This window comes from Pieris brassicae, chromosome 2, assembly GCF_905147105.1.
Source record: "Pieris brassicae chromosome 2, ilPieBrab1.1, whole genome shotgun sequence".
Classification (NCBI taxonomy): domain Eukaryota; kingdom Metazoa; phylum Arthropoda; class Insecta; order Lepidoptera; family Pieridae; genus Pieris; species Pieris brassicae.
The window spans coordinates 13,280,931-13,296,531 of NC_059666.1; the positions used below are offsets into that span (position 1 = coordinate 13,280,931).

At 35.7% G+C, this 15,601-nt stretch overlaps 1 protein-coding gene across 3 annotated transcripts in view; it reads right to left on the reverse strand.

Annotated features, from left to right (window-relative positions):
• LOC123720073 (sex peptide receptor) overlaps positions 1-15,601 on the reverse strand; it is a 167,902-nt gene that overhangs the window by 139,489 nt on the left and 12,812 nt on the right. For 2 of the 3 annotated variants that reach the window (XM_045676532.1, XM_045676530.1), the window contains exon 2: positions 5,696-5,799. The exons of the other annotated variant lie outside the window; for it this stretch is intronic. The gene's annotated coding sequence lies outside the window, so the exon portion shown is untranslated. The remainder of the gene's footprint in view (positions 1-5,695; positions 5,800-15,601) is intronic. 3 annotated transcript variants of the gene reach the window in all.

Below are 15,601 nucleotides of genomic sequence, written 5' to 3' on the forward strand. Positions count from 1 at the left end.
CACCGTCACGTCAATGTCGAGGCTATTTAACTGCTTGATACCAAGCGCCTAGTGAGAATATTTAAAAATGTAAAACCATTTGAATTAGTTAATTAGTGTTAGTGCACGTTAGCCTTAAGTGCTAAATAGTGGATAGTGAAAAAATAGAACAGAAGAACAGAGTGTCTTCCCTTTAATAGAGACTGTAGGTAGTGTTATTGGATTTTTGTTATAACACTTTCTTTTGTTATGTATCCTTATTAGTAATGTAAGTTAAGACTTAAATTACTTATTAATCTTACGATAGGCTAGATCGTTATAATATGAAGATACACGAATAAAATAAATGTATCGTTCAAAGATCAAACCACCAAAAAAAAATTGTTTCGATTAACATCAGAGTTGTCGCGCTAGGGTCTAATTCACAATGATTGCCATTGATTGGATTTTCTTATCTTGTCTTTTGAAAGGTTCGTTTATTCGTTAATTTTCATCGCCATATATAGTCATAGGAATGTTGGAACGCAATTAACACTTAGGAAAGGAAAATAGCAATGAAACCAGCATATCTTGACCCAAAAATTGCCGTGTGTGAAACAAAAGGCTGATTACCTACAGCTTAAACAAGACCTATACTGATTACAGTAGCGTCTATGGATTATTTATTCATATACAATACGGATTAGATTCTTACAAAATTACTAACGGAACAATGAAATCGAAATTTATATATTTGCAAGTATCGCAATACAGCGAGGAAATGCTGCAAGCGTTAAAGGTACACTGCTACAGGACCAAACTCTTTAAATTTGTTTTAATTTACTTTTGATTAATTTCATTATTATGTTAAGAAAATTGTTAATTCAATTTCTATATTAAAATATTTGTAGTTATAACGAATGATATCCATCTTATATGTGTTATATGTTACATATGGATATTTCTTTGACATTAACGTTTTAATTATATTGGTATAATTCTGCTAAACCTGGTGGTATAGTCAACCAAGTATTTTTGTAGTTTCTTAACGGTGACGTAGGACGACTTTCACATTCTCATTGCAATCCAGATATAATATTTTCCTATTCGGACTTCATATATTCGTCGTTCTAATTTTCGGCGTAAAACAAAGGTGCGTTCTATATCAGATATCCTTTGAAATAGCCGAGTGACAGCCCTCACCTGTTACCCCTATTAAGGTGCTCGTTTACGCAGAGCCCTTTCAGATTATAAGGATTTAATTAAAACTCATTAGTGATTTTAATTTTTAGCTTATCTTTTGAGGATTGAATTCTAGTACTTAATAAATTGTTTAATAACAATTGCTTAATTTTGTTTGCCAAATGTAACTGAAAAAGTATTTATATATACCAAGTCCAGCTATAAATTCTGGTATAAATGAAAATGCTTTTTTATAATCAAGTAATGTGATGTTATTAAAATATATAGCTACATATTTATTAAAGTCTCAGTAAAATAAAAAAATGGCCACATTTGGCTTTTATACAGGCTTTTAATCTGTTTGGCCACGAATCTATGCATTTACACGATGTCGCCGTGTCCTCTAAAACTGCCCATAATCTGTATCTAAAATTTGGAGGTCTGGGCCAGATAAGGGCCAGTCTTCAGCTCTTACAATGCCCGGCACGTTGGTTTTAAGCGGGCTGGTACCAAGCTTTTGAAATGGCCGACGGCTCCATACCCACTTTGTACAAGGCAACCACTGCAATCCTTTATTTAACACCCCATTCCATTTTGTAACTTGATAATGAATACGGAAATTTATGAAAATTTTGCAAAATCGATAGAGGTTATAAAATAATCTTCCAAATTCAAAATAATTAAAAAGTTGAAAAAAAAGAAAAGTTTTTATCTAACAGTATTTATGGCCAGTCTAGATTAATCTAATTATCTATATTGTATATTAAACGACCCGACAGACATCGTCCCGTCTCAACTATAAATATATTGAATAAGAATTGGTATAATTGATACATTTTTATTACCTTGGCCTGGCTTCGTTTTTATCTTTATCCTGTAAATCGCTGACATTCATAAAAGAATAATATTGTTGTTAAGTTTTCTTAATTTTCCTAATGTTCCGTTCAACTTCCTTAATTTTTTTCATACGACAGAGAACAATGAAAACAGAATTAGCGAAATTGTTTGACAATAGACATCCGTTCACGCATGATTTGATTTATTGTTGTATTCAAGAAAATGTACTAATAATAGAATTAAATTAAAAATATGTAGATCCTTAACAAAGTAACAAAGTCCCTACCATTTTTTGGACGTGTAGTCCTTAATAATAACACGAATTCAAATTGGTAGACCCAAATCCATTTATATTAACCTTCAAAAAGCAGTTGAATGAATCAATGGCGCTACAACCTTTTTAGGTCTGGGCCTCGGATTCTGTATTTGTTAAATGATCATTTGTTAATAGAATAGGCAAGTAGGTGATCAGCCTTCTGTGCCTGACGCACGCCGTCGACTTTTTGGGTCTAAGACAAGCCGGTTTCCTCACGATGTTTTCCATCAGCGTTTGAGCTAATGTTAAATGCGCACATAGAAAGAAAATCCATTGGTGCACAGCCGGGGATCGAACGTACGACCTCAGGGATGAGAGTCGCATGCTGAAGCCACTAGACCAACACTGCTCTCAAAAAGCAGTTACATATATTAAATACGGCAAGAAGTACCCTCAAATTTCTAAAATAAACATTAAAAACTGTTTTCACTTGGCTTAAGCCCGAGTGTAACTGTGTACCACCAGGATGATGAATCGATCAAAAATAAGAAGAAAACTCAGACCTTCTACATGGTGGTACCATCTCAGTTATACGGTAACAAATTTAAGTGTGAATTATTTGCTACATTTACTGTCGTAAGTGTCTGTAGTATTTAAATGACCAGTGACTAAGGTGGCTGAAATTAGTGTTTGGGTCATGCTAGTCATATCAACATTTAGTAGAGTGACGGATTCAATAAAAGTCTTACATGCTTTTCCTTTTTTTTGTATCCACAGATCTTGAGCGAATTGGCCAATTAAGGCGAGGTTAGACTGATTGAAGAAAGCATTTCTTGCTCCCGAGTTGAATGTTTGGCGAATCTCAAGGGACTATTTAAAAAGCGTGTGAGGTTTTTAGTGGATAGGGTATCGCTAACTTTCTGAATAGCAAAGGGCTTTGAGTGTAGAACCAGCTCCACAGTCCCTGAATCAAGCTCGGCATCTATAGCACGGTATCTATATCTGAATTCAGGTTAAAAATGCATAAAGAAAAGGGTAAAGGAAGCATTGGTACTAAGAAAGTTCGTATGGCGGTACGGCGCGATGGAGGTCACACGTTCAACGCAGAACCAGAGGATTCAGAATAACCTTATTTTTAGAAGTCTGAAAACGATAAACCTGACCATGAATTGCCTAGCAACCTTCAAATCATGTAACCTTCTCGAAAATACATTTTATTTACATTTTTATCGCTGAAAAACGCCAGACATGCGCCCGCGTCGTTACATTAATAAACATCACTATTCTCGTATCCATAAATCATTGCTTTAATATTTGACTTTCAATTTAACCTGTTTTATGGCGGTATAAGTGTATGAAAGGGGATTTTTAAACATTACGTCAAAAATATTGCGTGTCTCTTGAGAATTATCTTATGTAATTTAACATTTTTTTCTTTCTTTACTCACAGTGGTTGCCTGGAAGAGATCGCTCGAAAGCGATAAGGCCGCCAGTTGCCCTCATTTTTATTTAATTATGTTCATGTTTTATATTGTAATGTAACGAAGTGTTAATAAAATATAGAAGAAATAGAAGTATGTAGAAATAAAAAAAAACTAATCGCTTCCCTATACAGGTTAAATTTCGTTTTTTAAATTCTAGTTGAACAATCTATCATTATTCATCTACCTGCACTATATCCCATATATGTTAGCCATTTTCATAGATGGCAACAGCGAAGATTTATAGGGACAGACAGGGAATGATAGAAGACAAAATTTTAACACGAAAATACAGAAGACGGTTTTATGATATGTCAGCTATATTTTGGCAAATAATGGTATTGTGAAAATAATTGTATACATTTAACCCTAGTTGACGCCAACATACGAATCCATACAAAAACAGAATATTATCAGTATTTCACAGCGTGAATGGTACGTTATCAATTTGATTAGAAGCCTCACACACCCTTGTCATAATATCAGCTAATCATTGGAGCTTAGCTCCGTAATTGATACAGTGTATACACAACCAGTAATAGCTTGTATTTAAAAAATATTGTACCTTTTTGCCTAGACAAGTCGACCAAAATCGAGGACGCGTGCGAGCTTTTTTCTGTATTTGTACGGTACTTCAATATAATTTGTTATACGTCATGCTACATAAATGTTTATGATTTATCTGTCCGAGTAATTTCAGAGAGATGGATCCTTAATACAACTGACATTTGATTGACATTTTAAAAATTTTAACATTTCCCGTTTTTCTATTTTGGCGTTGATTTTGAAGTGTTTTCAATATGATGAAATAAATTTCTGAATTTTTATCTTAATAAATTTTATGTGTTAAATAATAATCTGGTGGCTCTACAATTTTGTATCGGACCTGACTCGGATGGCATTTGTTTGGATTTATATTATAGATGAATAGGTGAGTCGCCTGTGCCTGACACATGTTACTTTAACTAAGAGACATGAAAGTTTCATCGTTATTTAATTTTTAACGAGCGATTGCATACATAGTTAGAAAAGCCAAGCTCAACGGGGAATTGTACACATGATCTCAGAGTTGAGAGACGTTTAACCCCACACACGCATAGACACAGCTTTTCCTTTTAATTATTATATTTATAGGCTATGGATAAATATGTTCGCTAATCGTACGTTTGCAGTAATAAAAGTAAAGCCTTTTATTCAAATAAAAGAGTGATAATTATGATGTTATATCTATAATCAGCTCATCATCCTTGCCAAGTGGCAAAGTCCACTCATCCCTCGCTTTCTTGCGCGCGTCGCGTGGCCATAAAATTCCCATCATCATCTTTGCACGTGCACACTCTTTTAGATTACGTAAGCAGATTTAGTGCAATTTAACCATGTATCCTCTTGTCAGCAAAAGTAAGTTGTTATAATTATCAAATAAATAAGAAAATCAAAGACCTTATAGTGCTTACGTAATACTTCAATGGCTCCTAACTGGCTCAGTACATTTTATCTTCTTTAGATATTTCTTTATATATATTTACACATAGATAAACATTTACTCAAACGCTGAAACATCGTGAGGTATTTTGTATGACCTAGAGTTCGATATCGGGACCACTCTACGAAAAATTATCGATAAGATGCAGAAGTAACAAAACCTTTCTTTTAATTAAAATTTTATTTTTTAATTTTTAATGAAATTAGAAAAAAATCTTTTTTTTTCTAATTTCATTAAACTCTGTTAACTTTTTCTTAAATTACTTAAATTTAATCAGGCATAAAATAGTTAAACTCTATGTTACTGTATGTTAGAAGTCTGTGCCAATATTGTTAACCAATATGTTATCGTATATATGAATATATTAAGATAACATTTCAATATACTTAGTTAACTCCCGTAGATAAATTATATCAGAACAAGCCACTGAAGATGACTTGACACAGTATTAACGGAAAATTCATTTGAACACATAGTGGATAAAATTTTCGCACTTACTATTGGCCCACTTCGGCTGCGCGCGGCAAGTAAGGATAACGTCTCCTGGCGCGCTGCAGTCCCACCAACGGCTATTAGAGCGCCCCCGTACCGTGTATCCGTACCTGTATCAGCGATCAAAAACATCACCCAGGGGGCATAGGCCTAAACACCTCCTCGCGAGGGTCTTTTTGTCCGTTGCATCTATTTATCTACTCTTATAGGTCTACGCTTGTAGACACTACTAAAGACTGCTACTAATAACGGTGCTTAAACTCCGAAAGTGCTACTAAAAGATCTTAAATAAAAAGTCAAAGTCAAAAATCTTTTTATTCATATAGGTAACACAATGTACACTTATGAACTTCAAACTCTCTTTTTAAACGCCAAGTTTTGTTTTGTTTTACACAACGTTTAAAAGGAGCTGCAACCATTACACCATGTGCCACAAGTTTAAGTAATAAATATAAATAAAATAAATGAAAAACAAAGATTTGTCTCAGATCGTCAAAGATCCTCTATCAGCAGGAGGCATGGTGAAATAGGAGCACGCACTTACATTCTCGTGGGAACAACTCTCATTTCCAGAAAAATAAATGGACATGGTCGTCACCAGTTACTCGAACCGCTAATGAAATCAACTTTTTATTATTAAAAGACCCTATTATCATACTGCGAAAATATAGATATCATTAATACCACCCACCCAACAGACCACCATATGGTACGTGCAACAGTGACAAGTACAGCAAGTAGAAGACAATTTAAAGGCAGATAATGAGGATCGAGAATATTTTTATTTATCAGATTTAAAAGGTACAATCTAAGAATATCCAAGAACAATATAATAACATAGTACAGCAAATTAAAACCATAATTTATCTGGCCTGACCCACGACAGACTATAGAGGAACCGGATGGAGGAGGCCTATGTCCAGTGGACAAACCAAAACCTGACAATGCAAGCATACGATTATTCCAAAATGTTACATTGTATTTTACTGACTGTTAAAAGTTATTTTTTTTAGAAGAAACTTCAATGTTCATAATCAAGTTTTGTAAATAAGGGCTATTTTTATTCATAAGGATTAGGAATCCTGACTCTGAAAGAAATTGTGATATGTATAAACATACAAAAAATTAATAAGTTGTGTTATCGAGATATTAGCTTCAGTACCTAGGGGTAGAAATGCGTATCAATCTGTCTTATAACAGAGTGAAAAGCACTGAATAACTTATAAAAGTTTGCAAAGTCCTGAACGAGAATGCGAAGTGATTCCTTTGAATAATTCAATCGTGGTATTTGGAATTGAATCGGAAAACCAATATTCTCACTGCGTCCGTTAACGTCTCAGACATCAACTAGTACATTTTAATTGAAAATTTATTGAAAAAGAGCAAAGCAAACTACAATAAAAAAGGCAATCTTATTGAGAGTGTTGGCAAAGCGGCTTGCGTGCGACTTTCATTCCTGTTGTCCCGATTCCCAGCTGTACACCGATTGGCTTTCTATTTGCGCATTTAAGGCTCGCTAGTGAAGGAAATCACCGCGAGGAAGGTTACTATTACTGATCACCTTTTTATTAAGAAAAAACAAATGAATACGAGGCAGATTCAAAAATCAAGACTCAGACGTAAAAGGTTGTAGCTAGATAGCTATATTATCTGTTTTGCAGATTATTTCCAGCTGCCCACACAAGTGCCCGTGCCACTGCCACTGCCCAACATTTGACTTACGGTACTTGGAGAAAAGAGCGTACCAATTCTTAAAAGGCCGGCAACGGCATCCCCACTAGCATTGAGTGTTCATGCGGTGGTACCACTGAACATCAAGTAAGCCTTTGATAAAAAAAAACAAAATATGTTTCATAAAATTGTCCGGACGCTAGTCCTCATGCTTGCCACGCTAGAATTAAGGACACTTTTCGTTTAGCTACGAAATATTGTGAGCTTCTAAAGTATATTAATAAAAACGCTTTACAGAAATCGTAGTCAGCGAGAGACATCAAGTTGACAGATAACTATTAAACTCTATTGAAATTGCAAATACTTCGCTGAATACACATTGATTTTCATATGAATCCAGCAAATTATTCTTATGTAAATAATGTAAGACATTTAATATTTTATTGAAATAAAAATCTAATATATGTACATCATAATCTACAACTTTTACTAAAAACATATATGTATATTTTAAATGTAGGATTATCAATGTATGTATTATTGTGTAACTGTTAAGATAGAATTATGTGGAAATAAATATATAAACTTTTGAGTTGTGTAAGCATTATTGAATAAAAAAATTGAATACTATATTTTACTTATAAAAAGAAATAGGAAGGAAAGAGTACTTAGTAGTTATGCACTTTAAGAATAAACGCTTTATCTAAATCAATGTTTCGCGGAATCAAACCTACAACAATTTAACAGTTTAACGCAGCGACATTCTGTGTCTTCTTAATATCGCTATTAAAAGTCAGCTACATCAGCCAATACTATATATATTTTAACGCTAACTACTACAATAGTGATGTAACATTGAACATTACCAAGTACCAATATAATCATAATTAAAATGTATATTATGTCATACAAAACAAAACTTAATCAAATAAAATTGCATAGTGATAACATCATTTGAAACACCCAACAAACCAGAAAATACGAGTTGACATTTAAACTAAATATTAGGTCCTTACATATGAAATTGGCGTTTTGTATGGGAGCCACTTTTGCCATCTCTTCATTGATCCCTTTACTAAAAAAACCAGTCGGACGGATATCAATAAAATCTGTAAAGGCGATTTGGACTGCCCCATGAGAGTTAAATTTTTTCCCTTGCAAGAAGTTGTCCAAATTTCGAAAAAAATGGTATTCTGGCAAGGTCCGGGGAGTACGAAGGATGTCTTAGACATTCCAATTGAAGCTCTTCTAATTTGGTAGCCGTCTGTTGTGCAGTGTGTGGTCTAGCGTTGTCGTGAAGTAGCAGTGGCGTGGAGCGATTCACCAGTCTAGGTTGTTTAGCCGCTAGTTTTTCCATCATGGTTTGCAATTGCTGACAATAGACATCAGCCGTAATAGTCTGGCCAGATTTGAGAAAACTGCAATGAACAATACCGGCACTAGTCCACCAAACGCTTACAAGTAACTTTTTGGGGTTAATTTTCGCTTGGGGCAGGATTTGGCTGGCTGGCCAGGATCCAACCATTGCGCTGAGCGCTTCCAATTATCGTAAAGAATCCATTTTTCATCATAGGTAATGATTCGGTTTAAAATACCTTCATTACTGAATGTAACGCAGCAGTCGACGCGCGTTTGCCGGTTTGCTTTCAAGCTTTTTAATCTTAACAATTTGCTTCAAGTGAATTAAAACAGTTTTATCACTAACACCGCAGCCTGCAGCTAACTCGGACGTGGTTTGCGATGGATCCGCTTCCACAATAGCCTTCAATACTTCATTATCAACTTGGATCTCAGGCCGTCCACGGGGCTTGTTCTGCAGGTCGAAATTTCCAGAACGAAAACGTTGGAACCAAAAACGAACTGTGTTTTCTTTTGCAACATGACCGCCATACACATCATTCACCCTTCGAGTCGTTTCCGCAGCACTAGTGCCACGGCGGAACTCGTACTCGTAAATAATGCGATTCTTTAAGTTTTCCATTTTGTAAAATGAGTGACGCAAACAGAAAAAAACAGAAGAAAAAAACAAATGAATGACGGTCATCGAAGCACAAATACATGAGTAAATAGCTGTACAAATTTGAATTTGAAATTCCTAACCAAAGAGGAGGTATTTGAGGTCAAAGTGGCCAGTACGACAAAACGCCAATTTGATATGTAAGGACCTAATATTATCTATATTTTGTTGTGTTGTAGGTGAAACGGTTTTCATCACAATTCTAACTATAACTGTTTGGGTTGGTTTTATGATCAGTGTGACTAATTTATTCTGTATGTAATAAGGCTTAAAGCTACAGAATATTAGCCTTTAAAGGGGTCCCTTTTAACTTCGAGAAGACAAACCACAACAGTGCACTAATGGACTTTCTATGTGCGCATTTAAATCGTTCATAGTTCTTTCGATGAAAGAAAACATCGTGAGGAAACCGCAGTTGACCAAAAGTTGACAGCAATCAACGTTTATTAGAAAAAACAAATGGTTACGTAACAACAGAAATGTGTAGTTCAGACCTTTATTAAATTTTTATTCTAGTAAAAGTACACAATATTTTCTTCTTTTATGTATCTTAAAGTTTAGGAAGTTATTATAGTAATATGTAACATTGGTACACTTAGAACCTACATAAACAATTGAGTTTTAAATCAAAAGTGTTGGATGGAGAAAGTATAGATACTCATAGGTTTTCTGAACATTTTTTTTAAATAAAACTTCTTTATCGGCGTTGTAAAAAAAATTACCGTCATATTCTGCAGTTACACGTCACAGTATTCCGTTACGCGTCACATTTTTCCGTTACCACGGTGGATTCGAAGTCATTAATAACAAAAATATATCATAACGACAACAATGATAGTAATAATTCTATTACAATTAATTAAATTCTGTAATAATCTAAGTAGTAATCAGGTAAAATGAAATAATTGTATTATTTGTATTCATGTCTATGATTATAAAAGCCTTTTGTTAAACTTTATCTAATATAACTTTATTTAACCAATTTCTGTAAAGTAGCATATAGTAGATCATTTTTCGAAAAATAAGGTCAAAAAGAAGTTTTACTTCTTACGAGTGTACACTAGTACACGCACATATATTTTTTTAATACTGTAAATTTCTAGACAGTCCCACAAATCGTAACAGTCTGTTATAATTACATTCAACTTATGTTACTTGTAAGCTAATCTAAACTTAAGATCAAGGGCATAGAGCGGGTGACAAGAACTCGCAAGAGACACTTATACACACTTATTTTTAATGTCAAGTGTAGTCGTACGAGGAACTTGTACCATCAGGCCATGCTTCACTTGACATTATTAAACATGATAATGATTACTTAATGCCTTACATATGCAAGAGACGAAGAACTTTAAATTTATTTAAGATTTATATTTAATTTTTTCGTCAACCAAATTTAACCCAATACGTCCAATAATTGTATCAACACTTAAAGTTATGTTATGGTTTTATTTGTTGCAACCAGAAACATTTATCCAACCACGGACACACAATGCTCGTCTGGCCTGTCCGCAACTGTTCACATGTCAACGTCAAAATGTCCAAACATGTCAGAGCTAGCTTAATAATTGATTTGTTTGTCCCATTTGTAGCATTGGACAGGTTTATTTATGTTTTAAGTGTTAGCTTTGCCTCATTATCGCCAAGAATTTGCTTGCCCCATTTAGTACTTTGCGAGTCTACGAAGAATTTAATATGAAATCAATAAGCTATTTTTAGAAGACAATTTCTGCTTTTGTATTTATAATGTTTCATTCAGCCTATGTCTGACTCATGTTGCCAATTCTTTATGATAAAGAGTTTCCCTAACATGTTTTTCACCGTAAAAATAATGTTTAGATAATTGAGTGAAGTAATGCTAAAAATTTAAGTGAGATTTTTTTATCGGCGTTGGAAAAAAAATTACCGTCACATTTTTGGGTTACGCGCCATCTTTTTCTTGTCCCTACCACGGTTGATTCGAAGGTATTCGAAGCCATTAATAACAAAAATATATACTAACGATAACAATGATGTAATAATTCTATTACAATTAATTAAATTCTGTAATAATCTTAGTAGTAATAAGGTAAAACTAAATAATTGTATTGTTTGTATTCATGTCTGTGATAATAAAAGCCTTTTGTTAAACTTTATCTTATTTAACTTTATTTAACCAATTTCTGTAAAGTTGCATATAGTAGATCATTTTTGAAAAAATAAGGTCATAAAGAAGTTTCACTTCTTACGTGTATACACTATAACACGCACACATTTAAAACAAAAGAATCAATAGTCATTTACCACTGGAATAATCCCGTTTCACCAATCCATTAATATCAATCCACTATTCATCCAAAAAAACAAAGCACAACCAGGATCTCATAAAAAACTCCTATATCAGTGCAGCAGAAAATGAGTTTTCGGTTTTATTGAAAATAAATAATAAAATGATGTAAACTAATGATGATTTAGTACAATGTACTAAAACCTTAAACAAATTCTTTAGCTTCACACCACTCACCACATCATTTTAGAACTTTGATCAGACCAAATGAAATCATTGGGCGTGTCATTTGGGCTATCAAGTCAAGCGTTATATTATAAATGATATTAACATATTGTTACGAGCTAGGGGATCGGATAGAAAATGCCGTAGATTTATTCAAGGGTTTATTTCTTGGTAAATCAATGAGGAATTTATGGGCACAAATTAACCGCAGAGATTCACTAATAACACACAAAAACACAGTCACTAATTACTTCACTTATACACACTTCACACAGTACTTTATCACTTATATTCACTTTATTCGCACTTTATTGCTTCGGTGTTTCGCTCTTGTTATCGCATTCAAAACTAAGTGACTAGTCGCGTTTCGGCTCGCTTATATATCCCTGGGAATAATTCTAAACAATATTCGAGAACTTTCTAGGCGGGCTTGCTACTGAGTAGCGATTGCACAATTCTAGAACGTTCGCACTCTTTGTCTCTTTCGCACGTTGCTCCGTCCTTGTCGTACGGCGTTCTAGAGTGCTCGTCTAGTTTCGAGAAAGTTCTGATCTTCTCTCTCTCTCTCTCGTATCATTTCGTCCTTGTCTCACACCTAGAAAGTTCGGTCTAGAATATTCCTTCACCAAAGGGGTATAACTAGGCCTGAAAACGCCTGAAAACGGGTCTCCTGAAAACTGCACTACTCGACTACACATGTTCTGAAACCGACTGAAAAAAGGTTTCAGCTTCCTGAAAACTAGGGTAACATTATGAAAATTACAATTTTCTAATATGTGATTGACCCTCTCCTGAAACGGTCAGAAATCATATTACAGCTTGCTGAAAAGTTCTCTAACTAGTGGAAAAATCTAGAAACATTGCAGTCGACCCGTCTTCGTAACACTACCCCTTCCTTAGACATGCTCGTCCCGAGCATCATTACATCCTTTATAGGGAGCCAATCGATTTATGTGAACGACTTTCGGTTTGCTCCTTAAACCACCCACTTTCTTTATGCGATAGGTAACGTCATTTATCTTCGTGACTATCGTGTATGGACCATCCCAGTCAGCTTGAAGCTTTGGTGATTTGCCTTTTCGTTTTGTTGGGTTATGGAGCCATACTTGCGAGCCTTCTTTAAATTCTATGTGATTCGTCTTTCTGTCATACCTAATCTTCGTAGTCTCACTTATTTTACTTTGTGATGCTCGTACGTGTTCATGGATTTCGTCCAGTTTATTACGCAGATCCGCAGCATATTCTGTAACACTCTCCGGTGTGTCAGGTGGTCGCCCAGTTACAATATCCGCTGGTAATCTAAGTTGTCTCCCAAACATGGCTAAAGCAGGAGTAACATTTGTGGTTTCATGAACCGCAGACCGGTATGACATTAGAAATAATGGAATATACTTGTCCCAGTCTTTTTGATGGTTGTCCACCAGTTTTGCCAAGTGCCTTTCCAAAGTTTGATTGAAGCGTTCCACCATTCCATCTGACTGTGGGTGATATGGAGTAGTCCGCGTCTTATGAATTCCCATTAATCGGCACAATTCTTGAAATAGTAGAGACTCAAAATTTCTTCCCTGATCACTGTGCATTTCCAAAGGTACTCCAAATCTAGAGAATACGTCATTTACAAGTATCTCAGCTACTGTAACTGCCTCTTGATTGGGAATAGGGAATACTTCGGGCCACTTCGTAAAATAATCCATAACAACCATGATGTACTTATTTCCTTTTTCTGTTAACGGAAATGGTCCAGCTATGTCAACTGCTATCCTCTCCCATGGAGCTCCGACATTGTATTTCTTCATACTCGCTCTAGTTCTCGACTGTGGGCCTTTAACAGCTGCACAAGCTTTACATTTCCGAATCCAGTCTTCTACATCTTCGCGGCAATGTATCCAATAAAATCTCTCTTTAATTTTCAAAAGAGTCCTTTTTACACCTAAGTGTCCGCCTGATGAGCCGTCATGAAACATTTCCAATATGTTGCGAATCTTGGCTCTTGGCACAACTAACTGTAGATGAGATGCATCCCCACGAGCGTTTTCCCATTTGCGACATAACACCCCATTATGGAGAACTAAGCTATCCCATTGAGCCCAGTAACTCTTGGTCGTGGTACTAGTAGATGCAACATCATTCCATCGCGGCTTTATAGCTGAAGATTTCATCCAGTCCAGAATTGGTTTAATATCAGAGTCTTGTTGTTGCTCTTCCTGAATTAATTTACCACACCAATCTGGACTAATGGTATCCGTTCTTAGTATCCTCACATGGGCAACCTCTCTACCTTCGTGTCTTGTACAATGTTTACAGTCTTCCTCACATGGCCTACGAGACAATGCATCTGCGTTCCCGTGTGCTCTACCCTTGCGATGTTCAGTAGCAAAGTCATACTCTTGCAATTGTTCGATCCATCGAGCCACTTGTCCTTCTGGGTTCTTGAACTGAAGTAGCCATTTTAAGGCAGCATGATCTGTTCTAAGACGGAACTTGCGACCTAGTAAGTATTTACTAAAATGCTGCAGCGTCTTCACAACAGCCAGTAGTTCCCTCCGAGTGACACAGTAGTTTCGTTCTGGTTTCGATAACGACTTGCTGAAGTAGGCTATTACTTCCTCGCGCTCACCTTTTACCTGTGATAGTACACCTCCGATGCCAATTCCACTGGCATCTGTATCTACCACATATTCGCCATCATGTTCCGGGTATCCTAGTATCGGAGTCGCACATAGTCGGTTCTTGAGCTCATTAAATGCAACTTCACACTCTCCATCCCATGTGAATTTCCTCTTCTCTTCAGTGAGTTTGTGAAGAGGTTTTGCAATATCCGCGAAATTTTTCACGAATCTTCGGTAGTAAGAGCATAAACCTAAGAAAGCACGGACTTCAGTTTTATCTTTAGGTACTGGCCATTCCTTCACCGCCACTATCTTCTCGGGATCTGTTCGAACTCCGTCCTGAGATATAATGTGACCCAAGTAGCTCACTTCTCTTTTGAAAAATAAACATTTCTTTGGACTTAATTTCAGGTTGGCTTTATGAAGTCTGGTGAGCACCCGTTGCAGATTCCGTATGTGATCTTCAAAATTTCTCCCAATGATGACTACATCATCCAAGTACACTAAGCAGGCTTGTCCTATCAGTCCTGACAGTACTTTCTCCATTAGTCTTTCAAAGGTAGCAGGCGCATTGCAAAGCCCAAACGGCATAACTTTAAACTGCCATAGTCCTTTTCCAGTTGAGAACGCTGTCTTCTCTTTATGACTTGGGTCTATCTCCACTTGCCAGTACCCACTTTTCAAGTCTAAAGTTGTAAACCATTTTGCCCCACTTAAGGTATCCAAGGTGTCATCTATTCTAGGTAAGGGGTAACTGTCCTTCTTTGTGATATCGTTAAGACGACGGTAGTCGACGCAGAACCTTAAACTGTTATCCTTTTTCTTGACTAAAACTACTGGAGAGCACCAAGGGCTGGAAGATGATTCGATGACATTATGGTTTGACATTTCCGCAATCATCTTGTCTATATTTTTTTCATATGCGACAGGTACTCGTCGCGGTCGCAAACGTATCGGTCTTTCGGTTCCAGTCTCAATTCGATGTTTAACTACACCTGTCCTTCCTAGATCTCCATCGTGTGTAGCAAACATGTCTGAAAATGACTTTAATAGTTCCTTTGCTTTCAACATTTCTCCTTTCGACAAGGTTTCCTTACAGCCCTCTAATACTTCTTGAACTATAT